The following is a 17,474-nucleotide window of genomic DNA, read 5'->3' on the forward strand; positions in this document are numbered from 1 at the left end:
TTCAAATTTATCACTAAAAATTAATGTTTTGATTCAAAAATTTTCAAGTTGTTACTTGCCTATTAAGAAAGGTTCAATCTTTAAATTCTAGAATCATATCTTTTAGTTTCTTGTTACTAATCAACTTTAATTTCAAAAATTAAATCTTTTTAATTTTCTTTTCAAATCTTTTTCAAAATAAATTTCAATCATATCTTTTTCAAAAGTTAATTTCAAAATCCTTTTCTGATTTCTTATCTTTTTCAAAACCACCTAACTACTTCTCTCTCTTATTGATTTCGAAAATCAAATAGTAAGAAAAGAAATAAAATAAAATTAGAACTTGAAGCAATTAATTTAAAATAAAAGTTTTTAAAAATCTTTTTAAGTAATCAATTTATTTAATTTTCAATTAATTTCATTTTATTTTTTCTTTTTAAATTTTGAATACTAACCAATAATTAAAATAAAAACAAAAATATTTTCCTTTTATTTTAATTTAAAATTCGAATTCTCTCTCTCTCTCTCTCTCTTATCTCTTTCTATTTATTTATTTATTTATTTACTAACACTTCTCTTCTCCTTATAATTTGAACCCTCTCTCCCTCTCTGTGTTCAAATTCTTCATCTTTTCTCTTTTTCATTCTACTCTTCTATTCTTCTACTCACATAAAGGTATCTCTATACTATGACGTAGAGGATTCCTATTCTTTGCTGTTCTCTTCTTTTTCATATGAGCAGGAGCAAGGATAAGAATATTCTTGTTGAAGTTGATCCGGAACCTGAAAGGACTCTAAAGAGGAAGCTAAGAGAAGCTAAGGCACAACACTCTAGAGAGGACTTGACAGAATTTTTCGAAAAAGAAGAAGACATGGACGAACCCAATTATAATGGTGGAGATGCAAGGAAGATGCTTGGTGACTTTATTGCACCCTCTTCTGACTTCTGTGGAAGGAGCATCTCAATTCCTGCAATTGGAGCAAACAACTTTGAACTTAAACCTCAATTAGTTTCTCTAATGCAGCAGAATTGCAAGTTTCATGGACTTCCATTGGAAGATCCTCATCAGTTCTTAGCTGAATTCTTGCAAATCTGTGACACTGTTAAGACTAATGGGGTTAATTCTGAGGTCTACAGACTTATGCATTTCCCCTTTGCTGTAAGAGACAGAGCTCGATCATGGTTGGATTCACAACCTAAAAAAAGCCTGAACTCTTGGGAAAAGCTAGCCAATGCCTTTTTGGCAAAGTTCTTTCCACCTCAAAAGTTGAGCAAGCTTAGAGTGGAAGTCCAAACCTTTAGACAGAAGGAAGGTGAATGCCTCTATGAAACTTGGGAAAGATACAAGCAATTGATCAGAAGGTGTCCTTCTGACATATTTTCAGAATGGAGCATCATATGTATATTCTATGATGGTCTGTCTGAATTGTCGAAGATGTCATTGGACCACTCTGCTGGAGGATCTGTTCATCTGAAGAAGACGCCTGCAGAAGCCTAGGAACTTATTGAAATGGTTGCAAATAACCAGTTCATGTACACTTCTGAAAGGAATCTTGTAAATAATGGGACAACTCAGAAGAAATTAAAGGAGTTCTTGAGATTAATACTATGAATGCCATATTGGATCATAACAAAATATTGACTCAGCAAGTCAATATGATTTCTCAGAGTCTGACTGGAATGCAAGCTGCTTCCTGCAGTACCAAAGAAGCTTCCTCTGAAGAAGAAGCTTATGATCCTGAGAATCCTGTAATGGAAGATGTGAATTACATGGGAGAATCCTATGAAAACACCTATAATCCTTCATGGAGGAATCATCCTAATCTCTCATGGAAGGATCAGTAGAAGCCTAATCAAGGCTTCAATAATAATAATGGTGGAAGAAACAGGTTTGGCAATAGCAAACCTTTTCCATCATCTTCTCAGCAACAGACAGAGAATTCTAAGCAGAGCCGCTCTGACTTAGCAACTGTAGTCTCTGATCTATCTAAGACCACTTTCAGTTTCATGACTGAAGCAAGGTCCTCCGTTAGAAATTTGGAGGCACAAGTGGGTCAGCTGAGTAAGAAAGTTACTGAACTCCCTCCTAGTACTCTCCCAAGCAATACAGAAGAGAATCCAAAAAGAGAGTGCAAGGCCATAAATATAACCAACATGGCCGAACCTAGTGAGGAAGGAAAGGCAGTGATTTCTAGTGAGGAAGACCTCAATGGACGTCCACTGGCCACTAAGGAGTTCCCTAATGAGGAACCAAAGGAATCCGAGGCTCATGTAGAGACCATAGAGATTCCACTGAACTTACTGTTGCCATTCATGAACTCTGATGAGTATTCTTCCTCTGAAGAGGATGAAGATATTATTGAAGAGCAAGTTGCTCAATATCTGGGAGCAACCATGAAGCTGAATGGCAAGTTATTTGGTAATGAGACTTGGGAGGATGAACCCCCATTGCTCATCAATGAACTGAATGATTTGATTCAACTGAAATTTCCTCAGAAGAAACAGGATCCTGGAAAGTTCATAATACCTTGTACCATAGGCACCATGACCTTTGAGAAAGCTCTGTGTGACCTGGGGTCAGGGATAAACCTCATGCCCCTCTCTGTAATGGAGAAACTAGGGACCTTTGAGGTACAAGCTGCAAGAATCTCATTAGAGATGGCAGACAATTCAAGGAAACAAGCTTATGGACTTGTAGAGGATGTCCTGGTGAAGGTTGAAGGACTGTACATCCTTGCTGATTTCATAATCCTGGACAATGGGAAGGAAGAGGATGAATCCATCATCCTTGGAAGACCCTTCCTAGCCACAGCAAGAGCTGTGATTGATGTGGACAGAAGAGAGCTAGTCCTTCAATTGAATGAGGACTACCTTGTGTTTAAGGCACAAAGATCTTCTTCTGTAACCATGGAGAGGAAGCATGAAAAGCTTCTCTCAACACAGAGTCAAATAGAGCTCCCACACTCAACTTCTAAGTTTGGTGTTGGGAGGCCACCATCAAGCTCTGAGTCTCTGTGAAGCTCTCTAAGAGCTCACTGTCAAGCTATTGACATTAAAGAAGCGCTTATTAGGAGGCAACCCAATGTTATTTAATTATAGCTATATATTTTCCATTGCTATTTTATGTTTTCTTTAGGATGATGATCATGTGAAGTCACAAAAATAACTGAAAAATCAAAAACAGAATGAAAAATAGCATTAAAAATAGCTCACCCTGGAGGAAGAACTCACTGGCGTTTAAACGCCAGTAAGAAGCATCAAACTGGCATTTAATGCCAGAAAGAAGCATCAAGCTGGCGTTAAACGCCAGAAACAAGCACCAAAATAGCGTTTAACGCCAGAACAGAGCATCTACTTGGCGTCTAACGCGAATAATGGGAGAAAAGCTGGCGTTAAACGCCAGAAGTTGGAGAAATTGCTAAGCTGTCCAGCCTGACCTCTTCGCACTCAAACAGCTATAACTTTAGCTACATAGGTCTAAACGACGCAGATTCAGTTGCGTTGGAAAGCTAACGTCTGGGGCTTCGATTTGATATATAATATGCTATAGTTCCCCTGATGCTAGGCAACGCGACCGCGTGATCCATGCGGCTGCGTCGCAATGACGGAAATCTAGCATGGCAAAATTCGAAACCAGCGAATTCTGGACTGTTTTGAACCCAGTTTGCGACCCAGAAAATACAGATTAGAGGCTATAAAGTGGGAGAATGCATCCATTCAGGAGTGGCTCTCATATTCACAATTTTAGGAGTAGATGTAGTTTTTAGAGAGAGAGGTTCTCTCCTCTCTCTTAGGATTAGGATTTAGGATTTCTCTTAGTTTTAGGAGTGACTCTCAATCCCAGGTTCTTTATTTTTATTTATTTTCCCAATTTAATTTATGAACTCTTTATGTTTAGATTGATCTTCTATTATTAATGAAATTCGAGGTAATTTCAGATTTAATTGTGCTTTCAATTTAACTTACATATTTTCTTCCTTTTGGCTTTGGTTAAATAATTGGTAACTCTTGAGTTATCAAACTCATTGTTGATTGAGAATTAGAATTCTTCAAGAATTAATTCATCCACTTAACTTACCTTCATAGTTAGAGGTTAATAAAGTGGGAGAAAAATCCAATTCTCATTACAATTGTCATTTAAATATATCTGTGCCCATTGCCCAAACTCAACATTCCCCAAAAATACACTTTTTCATAATCAATAATAAGAACACCTCCCTGCAATTCCTTGAGAAGACGACCCGAGGTTTAAATACTCGGTTATCAATTTTAAAGGGGTTTGTTACTTGTGACAACCAAAACGTTTGTACGAAGGGATTTTTGTCGGTTTAGAGACTATATCTACAACGCAACCGTTTCTATGAATCTCTTTACTGGTAAAAATCCTAACGTCAAAATGGCGCCGTTGCCGGGGAATTGCAAACGTGTGTCTTATTATTGGTTATTGTAAATATTTTATTTTTACTTGTTTATTTATTTTTATTTTTATTTTTGCTTTTTGTTAAGTTAAGAGGTTATTGGTTTTTATTTTAAAATTTTTATATTACCTTATCTTATTTCAAAAATCAAATTTCAAAAATTTAAATTTAAAATTTTTTTTTTTCAAAATTCAAATTCAAAAATGTTCAAAATTCAAAATTCAAATTTCAAAATTTCAAAATTCAAATTTCAAAATTTAATTTTAAAATTCAAAATTTAAATAACCTTTTAATTTAAATTTGTTTTTATTTTTGTTTTTAATTTTTTATTTGCTACTATGAACTCTCACTCCTTTGGCTATGAGTCTGGTTACAATTATGTTGCAGGAAGAAGAAATTACAATGAGAACAGGCATCAAGGTTGGAACAATCAAAGATGGGAGGAGCCACAAGGACTTGATCAATCCTCATGGCAACAACCACCACCATATGCCTATGAACCCTTTCCTCAACATAACTTTGGACCACCAAACTCACAAGCCCCTTTTCGCCATTCACCTCCATATGACCCTAACCCTCAACCACCATACCAACCACCTTATGAGCCATATGAACCATATATAGAACCACCCCAATTCCAATCCAATCACTCCCAACCACCACCACTTTCTTTTGTATCATGTCCAAGTCCGGCAACCCGAGAAGCAGAGGATCGCCTAAGGGAAACAGTAATTAAATTTTAGGCAACCATTCAACAACTGGGGCAAGTATTAATTCAATGGGCTTCTAGACGCTCAAATATACAAGGATCAGCCACAGCTCCATGTGGACAGTCTAGTGAAGAGCGTAGCATAAAGGAGATACCAGAAACCCCAGTGGACAAGACAGAGAATGAATTCGTACTAGAACAAGTGGAAGATGCTGTCATTGTTCAAGAAGAAGAAGTGGTTGAAGACTTAGGAGATGTAGAACCTCCATGGGAAAGTCAAGATATAGAGCCTCCTTCCAAGACGGTTGAAATTGATGCTGAGGAGGGTGTACAACCTCCAAAGCATATCATAGTTGAAGACTTGGAAGAGGTTGATCAAGAGATGGAGATTCAAGAAGAGGAAGCACAACCTCCCATGCCTTTGGAAAGCAATGAAGAGGAGATTGAATTGAAAGAGAGATACCAAGAGGAAGAGGTTGAAATTGAAGAAGTTTGCAAAGAGGTGGTAAATATCAGAGAAGAGCACAAGGGAGTGGAGCTTGCAATTTCATTAAAAACCCCTCCCCCTAAGTTGCCATCATCCTTCACAACATTCAAGTGGGTAAAATTCATATCCCTTAGCTTTCTAATCCCACTTGAATATGGGCTACTGGAGACGGATGGTCAACTTAGAGCTCTTTGTGGCATTAAGAGTAAGTGGAAGATGGCCAGTGGTAAGAATTGTCCTGCAAGGTTCATTATGGTTGGAAGCTTTAAGTTTAAACGCAAAGGTTGGTGTAGAGCTCAATTGAATGGGTCTAGGAAGCTGTTTGGTAGCTGCAGTGAGAATTCAAATTACTTATCACCCGGCTGGAAAAATACAGATCCCGACAAAAATGGGTGTAAAAGCAAGGTTTGGGATCCTGGAATCTGTTCTGACATCTAACACCCCGGGAGTCTAAGAATCTTTTTGAAGCTGTTCAAGGGTTTTACATGCCTAGTTTGGGACCCCAGAGGTTACTGGAATCACAAACACTGGTGGAGATTCCTGGATGAGTTCAAGCATAAGCCACCATAACAGGAAGCTCATCAAATGTCCAACTTAAGGACTTTAACTAAAAGTACTAGGTGGGAGACAACCCACCATAATATGATCGTCCTTTTTCATTTTTATTTAGTTTTATTTGTTTTTGAAATTTTATTTTATTTTATTATATTGAACCTGGAGTTTTGCATCACATTCATATTAACACTGCATTCTGCATCTTTTCAGATTAAAAAAAAAAGAAGCGAGCACGCGACGCGATCCCATCAGCGACGCGTCCGCGTCGCAAGGAGATGAGAGAATAATAAATTGAACAGAAAGTTACGCAGGAGCAGCGCTGGAGACGTGCCAATGGCACAAATCACCCCACGCGACCGCGTCGCTGACGCGACTACGTCATATGGGAATAATGGCCTCCCAGGCGACCACGTCACCCACGCGGCCGCATGACCTGAAATCGGCGTAAAAAGGGTGCATGGCCGAAAGTTGTGCTGGAGTTGGGCTGGACTCGTGCTGGCAGCCCAAGCCCTCCCACGCGAACACGTGCCCCACGCGTCCGCGTCATATTGGAAATAAGGCCACTCACGCGATCGCATGCCCCACGCGACCGCGTCACCCTGGATTTTGGCAATACTAAGATTTGAACAGAGAGTTGTGCGACCGTGAGGCTGCACTCGCGCCACTAGCACAAATCAAGTCACGCGATCGCGTGCCTCACGCGTCCGCGTCACCCAACCTTATCGCGCACCACGCGACCGCGTCACCCATGCGACCGCGTCGCCAGCGTCGCACAACCTATCCAGATTAGTGCCAATTTTCTTATCTTTTCTTCTCCGAATCCTTATTCTTCTTATCTTTTCTTATTTCCTTTTGCTTCCTTTCCTGTTTTCTCTCACTTCCATTCTATTTTATTTAAATTATTTGCATACTTTCATTCATTGCATATTTTTATTTTTCTAAAAATATTATTGGTGTTCAAATGTTCTTATTCAACTGTTACATTTTTTCTGGTATTTTCTTGGTGCTTAGTGACTTGTTTAATTCTGATTGGGTAATATTATTTAAATCAATGCTAATTTTTATAATACTGATATTCCTTTTGCCTTGACATGAACTCACATTGTCTTTCATTACCCACTCTCTTCCCCATTGTTGCAAATTTTGCACCACTGGTATGCCATGTGCTTCTATTGTTCTCTCACTTGCATGTTGTAGCTACCATGTAATTGAGACCCTCATTATTTGGCATCAACCAACCCATGTTTTATTTATTTTCCTATCTTTATTTCTGGGTTACTCTTCTTCCCTTTTCTTTCAGGATGGCCACCCGGAAGAGAACCGGAAGACGTTTACATGGGGTGACAGGCAAGTCAATCTGCACAATATATAGAGAAAGGCATCAGTTGGAGCAGCCCATCCACTTGTACATCTTAGCATGCACCGAGGACGGTGCAATCTTTAAGTGTGGGGAGGTCGATACTGATCTCCATAGGTTAGTTACTCCTCTATCTCAACACCAATGATTTATTTTCCTTATTCATTGTTGCATTTGCATGTTTGATTGCATATTTGTTTAATTTTTTACATATTTTACCACTTGGTTAAAGTAATAGTTTCTTTTTCAAGAAACTTTTTAGAGTATTTCACTAATTTGAATAAAATTTTATGTTACACTTGTTTGAAGAAATATTATATTGGAACATGGTTTAGAGCTCGAACACACAAAACCTGTGAGATTTTTGAGCCTAATTGATTGGTTGCATTTTGTCAACCAATAATTTATTTTTGATGTGTGTTTTTCTCTCTAAAATTGTGATCTTTGTCTTGCTTAATTCTATATTTCCATTGTTTGATGTATACATGCACTTATATGATTGAGGCCTTTGTTTCACTTAGCTTATATACCCATATGGCCTTAACCTTTTCATTATCCATTGCAAACCAATTTTGAGCCTATTTTACCCCTTTGTTCTTTACTTTAGCACATCATTAACTCTAAGCGAAAAACAATAATGTCCTTAATTTGAATCCTTAGTTAGCTTAGACTTGTGAGAGTGCTTATGATTTAAGTGTGGGAAATTGGGTTTGGAAATATTTGGTTTAAGAATTGGGTGTTATATATCTTTATGAAAATGTGAAAGAAATGTTTAGGACATGTTCATGCATTCAATAATTTAATCATATGCATTGAGAAAAATAAAAGAAAAAAAAAAAATATATATATATATATATATAAAAGAAGAAGAAGAAAAAGAGAAAAAGAAAAGAAAAAGAGCAATTAAGCAAAAAGGAGACAAAATGCCCCAAAGTAAGTGAAAGCAATGCATATGTAAGGTACTTAGAATTAGAATGCATGAATAATGTGGAAAACATGGTTGATGGATAGTTAGAATTTGTATTGTGATTACATGGATTGTCTAAAGTTAGGTGGAAAGTTTAAGTTAATTAAGGATTCAGATTTTAGTCCACTTGGCCAAATGCAATCCTACCTTGACCCTAACCCCATTACAACCCTTAAAAGACCTCTTGATATGTGTATTTGTGCATTAAATTTTTGTTGATTGTTAGATAAAGAGCAAGTCTTAGAAAGCAAGGGAGAATTGAGAGAATCGAACCTTAAACACCCGAGTGATTAGAGTGTATACACTACCAGTGAGGGTTCGATGCTCAATTCCTTGTTCCCTGCTTTCATGAGCTATTTTCTTCTACAAGTCTATTTGAACTTCATTTTCATGATTTGAATTAGTGAAATCCAGTTCATATTTGTTCTTAAAAGATTTGTTTACTTTTAACCAAGTAGGTAGAAATATTTTGCATGTAGTTGCATTCATATAGATAGGTTGCATTTCATTCTTCTTCATTCTTTATAGTTTCTCTTGAGCTTAGCATGAGGACATGCTAGTGTTTAAGTGTGGGGAGGTTGATAAACCACTATTTCATGGTTTATCTTGTGCTCAATTGAGTGGTTTTTATCTACTTTTTACCCACTTATTCATAATATTTGCATGGTTTTGTATTTCCTTCCTGATTTTGTGCTATGATTGAAAACATGCTTCTTTGATCTTATATTTGCTTATTATTAATCCGCTCTTATTACCATTAGATGCCTTGATATGTATGTTAAGTTTTTTCAGATATTATAAGGCAGGAATGGCTTGGAGGATGGGAAGAAAGCATGCAAAAGTGGAAGGAATACAAGAAGTTGGAGAAATTGCTAAGCTGTCTAGCCTGACCTCTTCGCACACAAACGGCACTAACTTTAGCTACAGAGGTCTAAACGACGCGGATCCAGTTGCGTTGGAAAGCTAACGTCCGGGGCTTCGATTTGATATATAATATGATATAGTTCCCTTGACGCTAGGCGACGCAACCGCGTGATCCATGCGGCCGCGTCGCAATGACGGAAATCCAGCATGGCAAAATTCGAAACCAGCGAATTCTGGACTGTTTTGAACCCAGTTTGCGGCCCAGAAAACACAGATTAGAGGCTATAAAGTGAAGGAATGCATCCATTCAGAAGGGGGCTCTCATATTCACAATTTTAGGAGTAGATGTAGTTTTTAGAGAGAGATATTCTCTCCTCTCTCTTAGGATTAGGATTTAGGATTTCTCTTAGTTTTAGGAGTGACTCTCAATCCCAGGTTCTTTATTTTTATTTATTTTCCCAATTTAATTTATGAACTCTTTATGTTTAGATTGATCTTCTATTATTAATGCAATTCGAGGTAATTTCAGATTTAATTCTGCTTTGCTTTATTTATAAGTGCTTTCAATTTAACTTACTTATTTTCTTCCTTTTGGCTTTGGTTAAATAATTGGTAACTCTTGAGTTATCAAACTCATTGTTGATTGAGAACTGGAATTCTTCAAGAATTAATTCATTCACTTAACTTACCTTCATAGTTTGAGGTTAATAAAGTGGGAGAAAAATCTAATTCTCATTACAATTGATAAGGATAACTGGGATAGGACCTCCAGTCTTCATACCTTGCCAAAAGCTTATTTTACAGTTATTTATTTATTTTACTTGTCATTTAAATATATCTGTGCCCATTGCCCAAACTCAACATTCCCCAAAAACACACTTTTTCATAATCAATAATAAGAACACCTCCTTGCAATTCCTTGAGAAGATGACCCGAGGTTTAAATACTCGGTTATCAATTTTAAAGGAGTTTGTTACTTGTGACAACCAAAACGTTTGTACGAAGGGATTTTTGTTGGTTTAGAGACTATATCTACAACACAACCGTTTCCATGAATCTCTTTACTGGTAAAAATCCTAACGTCAAAATGGCGCCGTTGCCGGGGAATTGCAAACGTGTGCCTTATTATTGGTTATTGTAAATATTTTATTTTTGCTTGTTTATTTGTTTTTATTTTTATTTTTGCTTTTTCTTAATTTAAGAGGTTATTGGTTTTTATTTTAAAATTTTTATTTTATCTTATCTTATTTCAAAAATCAAATTTCAAAAATTTAAATTTAAAAATTTTTTTTTCAAAATTCAAATTCAAAAATTTTCAAAATTCAAAATTCAAATTTCAAAATTTCCAAATTCAAATTTCAAAATTTAATTTTCGAATTCAAAATTTAAATAACCTTATAATTTAAATTTATTTTTATTTTTGTTTTTAATTTTTTATTTGCTACTATAAACTCTCACTCCTTTGGCTATGAGTCTAGTTACAATTATGTTGCAGGAAGAAGAAATTTCAATGAGAACAGGCATCAAGGTTGGAACAATCAAAGATGGGAGGAGCCACAAGGACTTGATCAATCCTCATGGCAACAACCACCTCCAATAGACTATCAACAACCACCACCATATGCCTATGAACCCTTTCCTCAACATAACTTTGGACCACCAAACTCACAAGCCCCTTTCCGCCATTCATCTCCATATGACCCTAACCCTCAACCACCATACCAACCACCTTATGAGCCATATGAACCATATATAGAACCACCCCAATTCCAATCCAATCACTCCCAACCACCACCACTTTCTTTTGTATCATGTCCAAGTCTGGCAACCCGAGAAGCAGAGGATCGCCTAAGGGAAACAGTAGTTAAATTTCAGGCAACCATTCAACAACTGGGGCAAGTATTAATTCAATGGGCTTCTAGACGCTCAAATATACAAGGATCAGCCACAGCTCCATGTGGACAGTCTAGTGAAGAGCGTAGCATAAAGGAGATACCAGAAACCCTAGTGGACAAGACAGAGAATGAATTTGTACTAGAACAAGTGGAAGACGCTGTCGTTGTTCAAGAAGAAGAAGTGGTTGAAGACTTAGGAGATGCAGAACCTCCATGGGAAAGTCAAGATATAGAGCCTCATTCCAAGACGGTTGAAATTGATGCTGAGGAGGGTGTACAACCTCCAAAGCATATCATAGTTGAAGACTTGGAAGAGGTTGATCAAGAGATGGAGATTCAAGAAGAGGAAGCACAACCTCCCATGCCCTTGGAAAGCAATGAAGAGGAGATTGAATTGAAAGAGAGCTACCAAGAGGAAGAGGTTGAAATTGAAGAAGTTTGCAAAGAGGTGGTAATTATCAGAGAAGAGCACAAGGGAGTGGAGCTTGCAATTTCATTAAAAACCCCTCCCCCTAAGTTGCCATCATCCTTCACAACATTCAAGTGGGTAAAATTCATATCCCTTAGCTTTCTAATCCCACTTGAATATGGGCTACTGGAGACGGATGGTCAACTTACGGCTTTTTGTGGCATTAAGAGTAAGAGGAAGATGGCCAGTGGTAAGAATTGTCCTGCAAGGTTCATTATGGTTGGAAGCTTTAAGTTTAAATGCAAAGGTTGGTGTAGAGCTCAATTTAATGGGTCTAGGAAGCTGTTTGGTAGCTGCAGTGAGAATTCAAATTACTTATCACCTGGCTGGAAAAATACAGCTCCCGACAAAAATGGGTGTAAAAGCAAGGTTTGGGATCCTGGAATCTGTTCTGACATCCAACACCCCGGGAGCCTAAGAATCTTTTTGAAGCTGCTCAAGGGTTTTACATGCCTAGTTTGGGACCCCGGAGGTTACTGGAATCACAAACACTGGTAGAAATTCCTGGATGAGTTCAAGCATAAGCTACCATAACAGGAAGCTCATCAAATGTCCAACTTAAGAACTTTAACTAAAAGTGCTAGCTGGGAGACAACCCACCATGGTATGATCGTCCTTTTTCATTTTTATTTAGTTTTATTTATTTTTGAAATTTTATTTTATTTTATTATATTGAACCTGGAGTTTTGCATCACATTCATATTAACACTGCATTCTGCATCTTTTCAGATTAAAAAAAAAAGAAGCGAGCATGCGACGCGATCGCATCAGCGACGCGTCCGCGTCGCAAGGAGATGAGAGAATAATAAATTGAACAGAAAGTTACGCAGAAGCAGCGCTGGAGACGTGCCAATGGCACAAATCACCCCACGCGACCGCGTCATATGGGAATAATGGCCTCCCAGGCGACCGCGTCACCCACGCGGCCGCGTGACCTGAAATCGGCGTAAAAAGGGTGCATGGCCGAAAGTTGTGCTGGAGTTGGGCTGGACTCGTGCTGGCAGCCCAAGCCCTCCCACACGAACGCGTGCCCCACGCATCCGCGTCATATTGGAAATAAGGCTACTCATGCGATCGCATCCCCCACGCTACCGCGTCACCCTGGATTTTGGCAATACTAAGATTTGAACAAAGAGTTGTGTGACCGCGAGGCTGCACTCGTGCCACTAGCACAAATCAAGTCACGCGATCGCGTGCCTCACGCGTCCGTGTCACCCAACCTTATCGCGCACCACGCGACCGCGTCACCCATGCGACCGCGTTGCCAGCGTCGCACAACCTATCCAGATTAGTGCCAATTTTCTTATCTTTTCTTCTCCGAATCCTTATTCTTCTTATCTTTTCTTATTTCCTTCTGCTTCCTTTCCTATTTTCTCTCACTTCCATTCTATTTTATTTAAATTATTTGCATACTTTCATTCATTGCATATTTTTATTTTTCTAAAAATATTATTGGTGTTCAAATGTTCTTATTCAACTGTTACATTTTTTCTGATATTTTCTTGGTGCTTAGTGACTTGTTTAATTCTGATTGGGTAATATTATTTAAATCAATGCTAATTTTTATAATACTGATATTCCTTTTGCATTGACATGAACTCACATTGTCTTTCATTACCCACTCTCTTCCCCATTGTTGTAAATTTTGCACCACTGGTATGCCATGTGCTTCTATTGTTCTCTCACTTGCATGTTGTAGCTACCATGTAATTGAGACCCTCATTATTTGGCATCAACCAACCCATGTTTTATTTATTTTCCTATCTTTATTTCTGGGTTACTCTTCTTCCCTTTTCTTTCAGGATGGCCACCCGGAAGAGAACCGGAAGACGTTTACATGGGGAGACAGGCAAGTCAATCTGCACAATCTATAGAGAAAGGCATCAGTTGGAGCAGCCCATCCACTTGTACATCTTAGCATGCATCGAGGACGGTGCAATCTTTAAGTGTGGGGAGGTCGATACCGATCTCCATGGGTTAGTTACTCCTCTATCTCAACACCAATGATTTATTTTCCTTATTCATTGTTGCATTTGCATGTTTAATTGCATATTTGTTTAATTTTTTACATATTTTACCACTTGGTTAAAGTAATATTTTCTTTTTCAAGAAACTTTTTAGAGTATTTCACTAATTTGAATAAAATTTTATGTTACACTTGTTTGAAGAAATATTATATTGGAACATGGTTTAGAGCTCGAACACACAAAACCTATGAGATTTTTGAGCCTAATTGATTGGTTGCATTTTGTCAACCAATAATTTATTTTTGATGTGTGTTTTTCTCTCTAAAATTGTGATCTTTGTCTTGCTTAATTCTATATTTCCATTGTTTGATGTATACATGCACTTATATGATTGAGGCCTTTGTTTTAGTTAGCTTACATACCCATATGGCCTTAACCTTTTCATTATCCATTGCAAACCAATTTTGAGCATATTTTACCCATTTGTTCTTTACTTTAGCCCATCATTAACTCTAAGCGAAAAACAATAATGTCCTTAATTTGAATTCTTAGTTAGCTTAGACTAGTGAGAGTGCTTATGATTTAAGTGTGGGAAATTGGGTTTGAAAATATTTGGTTTAAGAATTGGGTGTTATATATCTTTATGAAAATGTGAAAGAAATGTTTAGGACATGTTCATGCATTCAATAATTTAATCATATGCATTGAGAAAAATAAAAGAAAAAAAATATATATATATATATATATATATATATATATATATATATATATATATATATATATATATAAAAGAAGAAGAAGAAAAAGAGAAAAAGAAAAGAAAAAGAGCAATTAAGCAAAAAGGGGACAAAATGCCCCAAAGTAAGTGAAAGCAATGCATATGTACGGTACTTAGAATTAGAATACATGAATAATGTGGAAAACATGGTTGATAGATAGTTAGAATTTGTATTGTGATTACATAGATTATCTAAAGTTAGGTGGAAAGTTTAAGTTAATTAAGGATTCAGATTTTAGTCCACTTGGCCAAATGCAATCTTACCTTGACCCTAACCCCATTACAACCATTAAAAGACCTCTTGATATGTGTATTTGTGCATTAAATTTTTGTTGATTGTTAGATGAAGAGCAAGCCTTAGAAAGCAAGGATAGTGGAGAATTGAGAGAATCGAACCTTAAACACCTGAGTGATTAGAGTGTATACACTACCAGTGAGGGTTCGATGCTCAATTCCTTGTTCCCTGCTTTCATGAGCTATTTTCTTCTACAAGTCTATTTGAACTTCATTTTCATGATTTGAATTAGTGAAATCCAATTTACTTTTTTTTCTTAAAAGATTTGTTTACTTTTAACCAAGTAGGTAGAAACATTTTGCATGTAGTTGCATTCATATAGATAGGTTGCATTTCATTCCTCTTCATTCTTTATAGTTTCTCTTGAGCTTAGCATGAGGACATGCTAGTGTTTAAGTGTGGGGAGGTTGATAAACCACTATTTCATGATTTATCTTGTGCTCAATTGAGTGGTTTTTATCTACTCTTTACCCACTTATTCATAATATTTGCATGGTTTTGTATTTCCTTCCTGATTTTGTGCTATGATTGAAAACATGCTTCTTTGATCTTATATTTGCTTATTATTAATCCTCTCTTATTACCATTAGATGCCTTGATATGTATGTTAAGTGTTTTCAGATATTATAAGGCAGGAATGGCTTGGAGGATGGGAGGAAAGCATGCAAAAGTGGAAGGAATACAAGAAGTTGGAGAAATTGCTAAGCTGTCCAGCCTGACCTCTTCGCACTCAAACGGCTATAACTTTAGCTACAGAGGTCCAAACGACGCGGTTTCAGTTGCGTTGGAAAGCTAACGTCCGATGCTTCGATTTGATATATAATATGTTGTGGTTCCTCTGACACTAGGTGACACGACCGCGTGATCCATGCGGCCGCATCGCAATGACGGAAATCCAGCATAGCAAAATTCGAAACCAGCGAATTCTGGACTATTTTTGACCCAGTTTGCGGCCCAGAAAACACAGATTAGAGGCTATAAAGTGGGGGAATGCTTCCATTCAGGAGGGGGCTCTCATATTCACAATTTTAGGAGTAGATGTAGTTTTTAGAGAGAGGTTCTCTCCTCTCTCTTAGGATTAGCATTTAGGATTTCTCTTAGTTTTATGTTTAGATTGATCTTCTATTATTAATGCAATTCGAGGTAATTTCAGATTTAATTCTGCTTTGCTTTATTTATAAGTGCTTTCAATTTAACTTACATATTTTCTTCCTTTTGGCTTTGGTTAAATAGTTGGTAACTCTTGAGTTATCAAACTCATTGTTGATTGAGAATTGGAATTCTTCAAGAATTAATTCATCCACTTAACTTACCTTCATAGTTAGAGGTTAATAAAGTGGGAGAAAAATCCAATTCTCATTACAATTGATAAGGATAACTGGGATAGGACCTCCAATCTTGATACCTTGCCAAAAGCTTATTTTACAGTTATTTATTTATTTTACTTGTCATTTAAATATATCTATGCCCATTGCCCAAACTCAACATTCCCCAAAAACACACTTTTTCATAATCAATAATAAGAACACCTCCCTGTAATTCCTTGAGAAGACGACCCGAGGTTTAAATACTCGGTTATCAATTTTAAAGGGGTTTGTTACTTGTGACAACCAAAACGTTTGTACGAAGGGATTTTTGTCGGTTTAGGGACTATATCTACAACGCAACCGTTTCTATGAATCTCTTTACTGGTAAAAATCCTAACGTCACTCCCACCTAGCACTTTGCTTTAACGTCCGTAAGTTGGACGCTCCACTAGCTCAGTCTGTGGCTATGTGGGGATCTTCCAAGAGGAAGATCTCGAGTTCCTTGTCTTTCTTCCACTTTTCGCCATGGTACAGCTTTAAACGATGTCTATTAACTTTGATAAGCTCCGAGCTCGAAGGATGGATAAAGTGATAAACTCCGTACTGTTCGGCCTTCTCTACTCTGTATGGACCTTCCCATCTTGATCTCAACTTGCCTGGCATGAGCCTCAGTCGAGATTTGTAAAGGAGGACTGAGTCCCCAGGTTGGAACTCTTTCCTCTTGATGTTCTGGTCATGTACAGCTTTCATCTTCTCCTTGTGTAGTCTTGAGTTCTCATAAGCTTCTAGGCGAAGGCTCTCCAGTTCTTGCAGTTGCAACTTCCTTTCAGGTCCGACTTTCTCAATTCCTATATTGCACTCCTTGACTACCCAAAAGGCTTTGTGCTCTATTTCTACCGGGAGATGACAAGCTTTTCCATATACTAAACGAAAAGAACTCATCCCAATGGGTGTTTTATATGCTGTTCTGTATGCCCAGAGTGCATCTTGTAGCCTGGTGCTCCAGTCTCTTCTATGAGGCTTTACAATCTTCTGCAAGATATGCTTTATCTCTCTATTTGACACCTTGGCTTGCCCACTGGTCTGAGGATGGTATGCTGTTGCAACCTTATGAATTATCCCATGCTTCTTCATTAGTCCTGTTAGTCTCCTGTTACAAAAATGGGTGCCTTGATCGCTCACGATTGCTCGTGGGGATCCAAAGCGACAGATAATATGGTTTCTCACAAAGGAAACAACAGTGTTAGCATCATCAGTGCGGGTAGGAATTGCTTCCACCCATTTGGAAACGTAATCCACAGCTAACAATATGTAAAAATAACCATTAGAATTTGGAAATGGACCCATGAAGTCAATGCCCCAAACATCAAAGATTTCACAGAAAAGCAGGCATCTCATCCCTCTTGGATATATTACCAAATTTTTGG

General features: G+C 37.5%; 1 non-coding gene across 1 annotated transcript; it reads right to left on the reverse strand.

Annotated features, from left to right (window-relative positions):
• Positions 1-1,252: 1,252 nt before the first annotated feature.
• Positions 1,253-1,356, reverse strand: LOC112788316 (small nucleolar RNA R71). Its single transcript, XR_003195684.1, has one exon. It is a non-coding gene; the product is annotated as a small nucleolar RNA R71 (small nucleolar RNA).
• Positions 1,357-17,474: the final 16,118 nt, after the last annotated feature.

This window comes from Arachis hypogaea, chromosome 20 (genome assembly GCF_003086295.3).
Source record: "Arachis hypogaea cultivar Tifrunner chromosome 20, arahy.Tifrunner.gnm2.J5K5, whole genome shotgun sequence".
NCBI classification, from domain to species: domain Eukaryota; kingdom Viridiplantae; phylum Streptophyta; class Magnoliopsida; order Fabales; family Fabaceae; genus Arachis; species Arachis hypogaea.